Source organism: Sinocyclocheilus grahami, unplaced genomic scaffold (assembly GCF_001515645.1).
Source record: "Sinocyclocheilus grahami isolate Dianchi unplaced genomic scaffold, SAMN03320097.WGS_v1.1 scaffold647.1, whole genome shotgun sequence".
Taxonomy (NCBI): domain Eukaryota; kingdom Metazoa; phylum Chordata; class Actinopteri; order Cypriniformes; family Cyprinidae; genus Sinocyclocheilus; species Sinocyclocheilus grahami.
The window spans coordinates 452,865-462,745 of record NW_015505826.1 but is presented as its reverse complement, the minus strand read 5'-3'; positions in this window follow the sequence as shown (position 1 = coordinate 462,745).

Sequence of the window (9,881 nt, the reverse complement as noted above, 5' to 3'; positions counted from 1 at the left end):
CTCTCTCTCTCTCTCTCTCTCTCTCTCTCTCTCTCTCTCACGCTCATATTGCTGTTGGCTCTCAAACATCTTTCTCCTGCACGGCTTAAATCTTCCAATGCAAAAACAAACGTCATTCTCGCAGATAATATAACACACTGAACACTGGACTCTACGCAGCACAGCCTTACTGTACACACATGTAGACAGCATATTGTCATCTTATAGTATCAGTCAATATGAATGATTTATGTAAAAAAAAATAAAAAATCAGAAATGAATACTATGAGCTTGTCTTTGCATAATAATTATGATAAAATATTTATGCTTGCATGAAAATATTCATTATCAGGTTAATAACAATAAACGTTGTTTTTATTTTGTTATTATTTTAAAAATATATTACATTTACAATCAGGTTAAATTTGTTAACAAAATGCATTAGTTAAATCATTAGGTATTATGAACTAACAATGAAAGACAATTTTTACAGCATTTAATAATCTAGGTTAATGTTAATTTCAATAGTATTGTTAATTTTTTTGTTCAACGTATATTTTTACACTTTTTTGTAAAATGTTAGTACATTTGTATAAGTATTAGCAAGTAAAAATCATTGTTAACCTTGATTAATAAACGCTGTAAAGATATCGTTCATAACTATGCGCATAAAAGCCACGTATTAAACGTATTAAAGTTAATGGAGATATATAAAATTAAACAAATTAAAATTAATGAATAAACTATTTAGGTCATGAGTGTTTTCTCCATTTTAGAGAAGATCTTTGATGTTGCATAATATTTGAATCATATACATTTAAACTGAAAATAAAATAAACGCACATACACTGTTATATAGTTAGTTTTCATGACTTTACTGTTATTTGGACATAATACAAATTATATTATATACTTTACAAATATTATATTATAAAATGTTTTGTTATATATAATAGTATATAACATTATACAAAATTATTTAATAATACATATATTTTACACCAAATTCAACAAAGTTCATAGACAAAATGTTCTAAAAATAATTCTAACACACATTATTTCTGATTTATCCTCAAGTTTTGCTTGACTCAGACTTTTGACCTAACTCAATTATTCATGTCTCCCATATGCTGTCTCTGTGTGAGAGAGTGTGTGTGTGTGTGTGTGCGTGTGTGTGTGAGTGTGTGTGTGTGTGTGCGTGTGTGTGTGTGTGTGTGCGTGTGTGTGTGCGTGTGTGTGTGTGTGTGTGCGTGTGTGTGTGCGTGTGTGTGTGTGTGTGTGTGTGTGTGGGGCCTGGCACTCACAAAGAGAGACGGTTCAATGTCGTACAGTCAGTCCGCCAGACAGATGAGCAGCGAGAGGTCAACAGAAACACACACAGAACACAAATCATGTAAACCCAAAACTACCAGTGGCTTAATCCATAATATAAACAAATTTTAGGTCAATTAATGTAATATTTTTATTAAATTAATAGTTTTGCTCTTATTTTTTGTTTGTTTATTAATTTGTATTTTAGAAGGTATTGACCTTTTAACCTTTATTTATTGTTGAACACACTAACGTGCACATGCACACATTTACATTTGCCTTGAACACACACTCATACATACCTACAGTAACAGCCTATTTGGACTATTCGTTTAAAATAGGAGAAAGGTAATTATAGGTTTTGCCAGCATGTTGTATGGAGCCTTTGATATGCAGAAACACAGATTTGAGCGGCAGGCAGCAGGTTGTGTGTGTGTGTGCAGCTGAGTGCTGATTAGATGCCTGATCAGGGCTCTGACTGCAGGGTCTCAGCTGGGGACCAGGAACATCCTTCATTACGCGTTTCCAGGGGAGTGGAATTGTGCTCGCGTGGCGGCCTGTCGCAGGGGTTATAATCATATCTGTTTAGATTAGCGGTCAGTTATCCTGACATAGACACCACCACCCCCCCCTCCCCCCTCCTCCCATTTATAGCGCATTCACATAACCTGACAAACAGTCAAAGCAGCTAAACTCACTTGGGCCCAGGACAGAACCCTGATGGACACCGTACCACAGCACGGTAATGCAGCTGATACAGTCATGTGACTCCACAGCTGTCTGTCAGCATAAACATGCAACAGTTTAACAGTCAGTAATTTAGACTTAACATCCTCATACTTACTATTTAACTTGTTCAGCGTTTATAGGCCGACTGCTGCCAAGTTACTCGCAGGGTTGGCATAAACGAGTGTGTGTTATGAGCAGGCTGTTTATAATAGACTCGCCACCGTTGCCCCTCGCAGGCGGATAATTGCACGCTCCGGTCTCAAAATGCAAAGCTGAACGCGATCAGACCTGTTTTAGAGACATGGAAACCTATGCCTTTTTTTTCATCTTTCCTTCTATATGCAATTTTTTAAGGCAAGCATTCACACACAGCCGTTGGGGATTAGGCCTAATGACAGAAGTTAATTATATTAAGTGTAATTTTTAAAAACAGTTCATGAACTGCAAATTATAGTTAAGAGCCCCTTTAATGCTCTTCGTGTTAATTACATGTCTTAATATCGCATACAAAATAAAGGATCCAAGGGGGAAAAAAAAGATAGGGAGCGAAAAACAATTTGTGAGTACATTAATTTCGTCCATCACTCTGTTTAAAATGGTTGAATAGAGTGTTTATAGAGTTTTTAGCCAAAGACTTTACTGGGCTTTCACCGTGCAACTAAATACTAATACCATTATACAGTTTTAATAATGAAAAGGCAATCACAGTAATTTTACACTTGATGCAAAATATTCAGTTCATGATTATATTTTGAAAAAAGAAAATGTGTTGGATAATATCATAACCACAATTTGATATGCATTTTCTTAATTCGATTCAGCGGACATACAAAGCATCAAAGACGATCTGTTCAAAACACCACAAACACACAATGTGGCTTTCTTTTTTGAATTATATGTTTGGCCTTGTTGCCGAAATTTTGATAGGACAGTTTGAGGAAGCAGTTGGAGAGCGGAGAGAGATCTTAATGCATGTTCCTGCTCTTGTAAATGATTCGTTAGTGCATTTTATTTCTGCTTAACATCTGAAACGACTTTCTTTTTCAGCTGACGTCATCAATCCCTCTCATTTTGTAACCACCTGTCGCCTTTTCAGAACAATCACAACGGAATATTGTTTCACTCGGAAAGCTTTTGCAATAGCTGAAGTAAAATATGAATGTTCATGTTCACATCTCTTAATAATTGCATGACATCAGCGTCAGCGTTTGATCGAAGAAACATGCCGATGCCACACGACTTTCCTCTTTCTGTAAAACGCATGTCTCGTCTGCTCAACGTAAAACACAGATGATATCCGGTCAGCGTTCGCACTTTGACTCATACGCAAGCAAACCTCCACGTCTCTGTCATTCGTGTGAAACAGAAACTGACACTACAAGTCTAGTCGAGTTCATTAGCCTTCTCATAATTATCCTCCAGGCTCTTTGGAGAGATTTCCTTTTTTTTTACTGATTGGTTATGAAGTTCGGCTCTTGAGAGGCAAGGAAACTCTTGACTCGCTCAATTGAAATACAAGAGGGAGAAAAAGGTCCTAGCCATTTTGTTGCTTTGAAACCTTAATCTAGAAAAATTCAACTTTCCTTTATCCTTTAATACCAGATCAAAGAGCCGAGAGTGAACCCGATTCAAACCCCGTCCATTATAGAGGAAACAGCAGAAAGGCTTTGAGAAAGTGTGAAACGTCCTCACACAAAAGAAAAGGTTTCGAGGCTCAATTACTCACTTATTCACCGGCCTAATTTTATGCGTGCTTCATTTGCATGTCATTTTTGAGGGCGAGGCAGAAATTTCGCCCTGGTAATTACCCCGCAAATACATTAACGACCCCGAGAGCCATGCATCCGTCTACGTGCGGCCGCCAAGTCGTGTCGTTGTGGGAAGCGGTCAGGATGCCGTGATCTTTTTGATGTTGGTTTTTCTTTGTGGAATTGCTGCAATCTGTTGAAAGATTTGTGATATGTTAGAAAGACTCAGTGGATTCTGCGTTCGCCTCCTGGTGAGCTCAACTTCAAATGCCTCGCTTTAAGACCTAACTCACCGTCTCCTGTACGGCATCCGTCTTTGAAGACCTGTGAAATGTGATGTTTCAGATCTGGACCAAGTCCAGGACTGTCGTTTCTCTGCCTTCGCATTTCCGGCGGTTTTCTTTTGGAAATGTTTGTTTGCGCTCGTGTGGTGTCGACTTAATTATTTTCATTTTAGTGCAAACGCCGATTTGGCGAGAAGCCGCGTATCGATTATGAAAGAAGGCAGGGTGATTAAAACTGCCGAATTGGTGTGTGAAAAACGAAAAAAATAAACAGGAGAAAAGAGAGGAGGGAAAAAACCAGCAGCTTTTCCTCAGGAGTCAGAGACCACCCTCGGCTCGCTCACTTGTAATCATCTCAGAATTTGCTCAGAAACACTTGTGAACTTGTGTGGGAGTTGTTTTTACTTCATTAAAAGCAGAGTCTAGAGCCCACGAGAACTCTCACGCTGCAGACACGAACCCTTACCACAAGAAAAACAACCGGGAAAAACACAACCACGTCCTGGAGTTCTTTTACAAGTTGACAAAATCTGAATCCTGGGAGAAATCACTGCCGAGGGAGGCTGCCGATTGGTTATCGGTGCTTGGAGGACGGACTTCGATTGGTGGTTCAGAGCTTTGTGTCTCAGCTTTATAATCGTCTCAATATTAGCAGAGAGAATCATGGGAAATGTGGGTGCGAGGACACTGCCGCTCCTATTTCACACATTTAACCCCATTTGTTTTAAATATGTATATATTGAAAAATATTGTAAACTACTTTGAATTCAAAACTGACGTCTTCAATTGACCAGCACATTTAATTAATTATTCAAAAATATTTTTTTATAGTCTCTTGCTCACTCTTTATTTGATCATACTGACATATGCCTTTTTTATTTGATGTTATTTTATTGTTTTATTCAAAATGTATTATCAAATACAAACTGTTTTAGTTCCAAGATGATAATTGATGACACTCAATGATTTAAGCGTGCAACTTGAAATCATGTGACAAATGTAGTGAGGTCATGTGACCGTGTTTGTAGCATGCTGCTCTCTAAAACAAGTTGGCCTGCTGTTTCACTAGTTTTCTGAAGTAGTATACAGTGTATAAGCTAGTATTCAATTCTAAGTATAGTCTCTGTCAGGGAAAATCAGCTGGTTAGCAGGCTAAAACAAGACATGCTGATGGATTAGCAGCAAAGAACAACAACAAGAAAACAGAATGGATGAAGATATCAATCTGCAACAAATGATCCAGAGAATGAGGACAACTGATCGGATGAAACAAACACGTGCAGGTATTTCTCTAAAATTCATGCAACTGTTTGTTTTATTTTATTTTAAACAAAAATGTCCTTTAAATGTATCATTGAAATTGATCAGTACTTGTTAACTGCATAGACTGAATTGTAAAATACAAGAACATACATTATTTTATGATTTACCAGTTTATCAGAACAAAGCTGCAACCCATTTTTGGGTCCCAGCTAGCCAGTTGAGATTCAGTGATCTTCTGTGAAGTTCACAGGCAGAACTACGTCCTGTAAACCTGTAAACGACACGCAAACAATATGTAGTTTCTTGGGAAACTTTCTGTACCTGATTAAATGGGTCAGGTCAAATGTGATCAGACTGGTCATTTGATGACGATGATTTGATTGTTGACCTCAACATTGGTCAGTCTTTCTCCTTCAGATGTTCACGGCTGACTCAAATGTTGGTGCCCAGAGGGACAACCAGTCAAAGTCACAGTGTTTGTACGGGTGGCAGGTCACTTGTGGCCGGAGGGAAGATCTAGTCTTGAATCCATACGGGTCTTTGGTCAGTCTTTCTCCTTCAGATGTTCACGGCTGACTCAAATGTTCGTGCCCAGAGGGACAACCAGTCAAAGTCACAGTGTTTGTACGGGTGGCAGGTCACTTGTGGCCGGAGGGAAGATCTAGTCTTGAATCCATACGGGTCTTTATGAGGTTTATCTGCTCATGTGCTGTTAGAGCAAACCTGACATGACCGGACATGATGTCTCGCTGCACCTGACCAATGGACATGTCTGATCCGTGTTACATGTCTCATGATTACAGTGCATGACCCGTCTGACATCCGTAAGACCCTCGTAAACCCACAAACTGCCAGCGTAAGATCATCCTGTCCTGTCGAAGTAAAGCCCGACCCGTGACACGTGCCAGCTGAGGATGATGAGGGAATTTAATGTCCTGTGACCTGAATATGGATTCAGAAAGTGTTTAGCGCAGATTAAAATTCCCTTTCATTTTTATTTTCTTTGATCCGTCTTAATCTGGTCGGAATATTACTTCTGAGCGTTCTTTCGGTTGTGTCCCATCTGTGACGATATGCATTTTTATCTACTGTGAAATCTAATAAGAACAAAAGTTACGACATCTCAAGCCATCGTCTCGATCGGAGGTCACTGAACGCATTCAGAAGACGAATCCTGTAAAACAAATCTCTTCTGATCTGCTGAACCTTCATTAAAAGATGGATCACTTAATCATTTCGGTGAAAAAAAACAGCAGCAGGTGGGCGAATATCTTGAAAACCTGATTAAAGAAATATTAGATATATTATATTTTGCATGAATAAAATTAGACTTTTATTTATTTATTTAAAGTACACAATTAAGAAATATACAGTGCACCCCCCCCCCAGCATTACTGTAGTACGGTACAATAAATAATCATATATTATGTAAGTATTTCCACATGGTGGCAATAATTGTTTCACCCCCTTTTAATTTGTGCATATTAAATTAAAACATTGTATTAAAGTAATGTTTTGACTATAACCGAGTAAACTCATGGTTCATTTGTGGCTATTCAGGTTCTAATATTTGATGCTGTGTCAGGCGCTTTATTCTGATGCCTGCCTTGATTTTTGTTGAGTGTGTTTGAGAATCAGTATGAAACAGTCTTTGTAGTGTAAAGAATGATTAAGATGATTGAATAGATTGCAATTACCATGCAAAAAGATGCAATGCAAGAAGAAAAAACAGTATGCAAATATCAAGATGTCATTATCACATCGTCAATGCTGAAATATGATTGTCAATAGATTTTATATAATCACATATAATATTATATTTCTTAAAAAGTAGGTAAAAAAAATCAAATGCATTTCAGTAATTAAACCTTGAAGAGAAATGTGCTTAATTGTCATAACGCAACAAAGCAAAAAATGCTTGCATGTTTTCATGAAAATCACTGTAGAATTAACTTCAGTGTTAAACCCACCAAAAGCTCTTGGAAACAGAACGTTAACTGTTTGGCTCATTAGTTTTGGGTGATGGAGATATCTGGTGAAGTATCAGAGGAGAGTAAGTCAGTCCGATAGTCCTGAGAATAACATACTTTAAAAAGATGTTGTTAATTTGTATATTCTCTCTTGTCTCCGATGGGAAGACGCTGAGGACTTCAGAATTTCAGTCAGAGTACAGAGTGTTCAAACCGTGGTGCCCGAATCCACTTAAAGAGCCACTCACGACTTTAATGTGTAAATGAAAGGTATGCAAAGATCTGATGCTTTTATTAAAGAAATCTGCCCCGAGGCTCACGGCCGCCCCACTGCTGCGGAAACGCAGTTACAACCCGAAATAAACAGTTGTTAAAAAGGATCACATGAGTTTGTATCTGGGAAGATGAAAAGCTAATTGATATGAATAATTTATCGTGATGCGATATTTTATATAAATCAAACAGGAGAGAGAGTGAAAGCAAATATTTCACATATTAGCAGGACCTCCGAATATTCATAAGACATGATCTGGGTGTCGAGCTGCCGCTCTTTAATCTGCTGTCTGAAGGTCAATGAACTGCATTCACCGGCTGACACACGGCGAAATTTCAAGAGCTATTAGAGATCCATAAATGATTCAAGCACACCGCTGAATAAAATAGTCTCATTTACCTTCATAAAGGTCTTTGAGTGCTTCTATTATACCTACACACACACATTGATGGAGGTTACATCTTTAAAGACCAGAGAGATAAAATCACATCAGTGAGTAGTGGAGAAAATGATTAGTTTTATCAAATGTGATTTGACAAGATGTGGAGAATGATAAAATCATCTTTATTCAGGTCTCAGTCTGTTGTTGTCAGAGCAGCTTTATATACTGTACATGAGATCTGAAGTGAATTTTGCTGTTTCATAATTAATGGCATGAAGACTTTCTGGGCGTTTGAGTGTTTCTGGAGCTGAATCAGTAGATTATGGCTTTGGCAATGCCAAGGTCATGGGTTTGATTCTTAGGGAATGGAGAAACTGGTATAATGTACTGTAGAGTTTGAATGCACTGTAGCTGTGGCTAAAAGCGTACTGATTCGGTTATTCTTTGTTTTTTATTCAAAAAGAAAATGTCAGGTTGGGTGTGTTAATGGAACAATATCCTTCAAAAACAACAAAATCCAAACCATTTTATTCCAACCATTAACCAGCATAATAGTTGATTGGATGACAGAAATGTTGTTCCAGGATCATCAAGGCTGTTCATTCTACCTGTTAAAATCATGTTAGTCACTACAGATTTATATTGTGGTGTAGCAGGCAGATTTAGTGCTCATTGGCATCGCATCTGAGATTTAAACCTGCAACCTTTAGGTTACCAGTCAACCACCCATTTTCACAGTTGAATCAAAGCCGAAGATTTCTCTTAACGTTTTATTTTTTAAATAGTTGAATACAGGTTCAGTATCATCGATGGCATGTAGAGTTTGGCTTTTCATTATTTGTGTTTTCTCTTCACATTTTATTCATTGAATGCAGGTTCAGCCCCTGTATCCTGCGGTTTAGTGCTCATGGGAATCACTTCTGGGATTTGAACCTGCAACCTTTAGTTTACCAGTCAACCACTTTACTCATTTCCATTGTTGAAGCCGAGCTGAAGTTTGCCACCATAGCATGAAGATTTTGGATTTTTTTTTTTTTAGTTTGGAATAGTGCTCAAGGGAATCACTTCTGGGATTTGAACCTACACCCTTTAAGTTACAAGCTAAGCACTTTACCCATTTGCATTGTTGAAGCCGAGCTGAAGTTTGCTATCACATAATTAACAGAATGTAGAGTTTGGATTGTCATTAACTGTTTTTTTTTTTTTTCGTCCTTACTTTTTATTCTTATGGTTTACTACAGGCATCAGAGCCTGTAACCTGCGGTTTAGTGCTCATGGGAATCACTTTTGGGATTTGATCCAACAACCATTAGGTTACCAGTCAACCACCCATTTCCACTGTTTAATCAAAGCTTAAGTTTCCTTTTGCATCATCGCATGCAAAAGGATGACATGGCATGTAGAGTTTGTATTTTCATTATTTGTGTTTTCTCTTCACGTTTTATTCTTAAATAATTGAATACAGGTTCAGCCCCTGTATCCTGCAGTTTAGTGGTCATGGGAATCACTTCTGGGACTTTGGTTTGCAAGAAAACCCTTTAATTGTGGATTGAGTCACCATGCACATGTCTGGACTTAAACAAGATGTCAGGAGGAAATTACATCTCTAAATTGTCCAGCAGAAGTGTCCATTTCAGATGAAGGAGTCAATTCTTCTCCAGGATTGATGGTTTGGACAAAGGCGACTCTTATAGTGCTGAACTTTTGACAGCTATGTTTCGCTTCTCCAGAGGCTTGGTGTCTGCATTGCAGTGGGTGAATTCCTCGAATTTCTGCGTGTTTGCTGGACTGATGTTCCTCTGTAAGTGTGTCTTTGTTCAAGCCCTCCCATGGAGTGCCCTCCTCAACCCCAGACCCTTGCCCTGCAATGCTTCTAAAACTATTCACCTCCGTCCCCCTCATGAATGACGCGTCTTTGCGCTTTTGATGGATGAGGGTCTC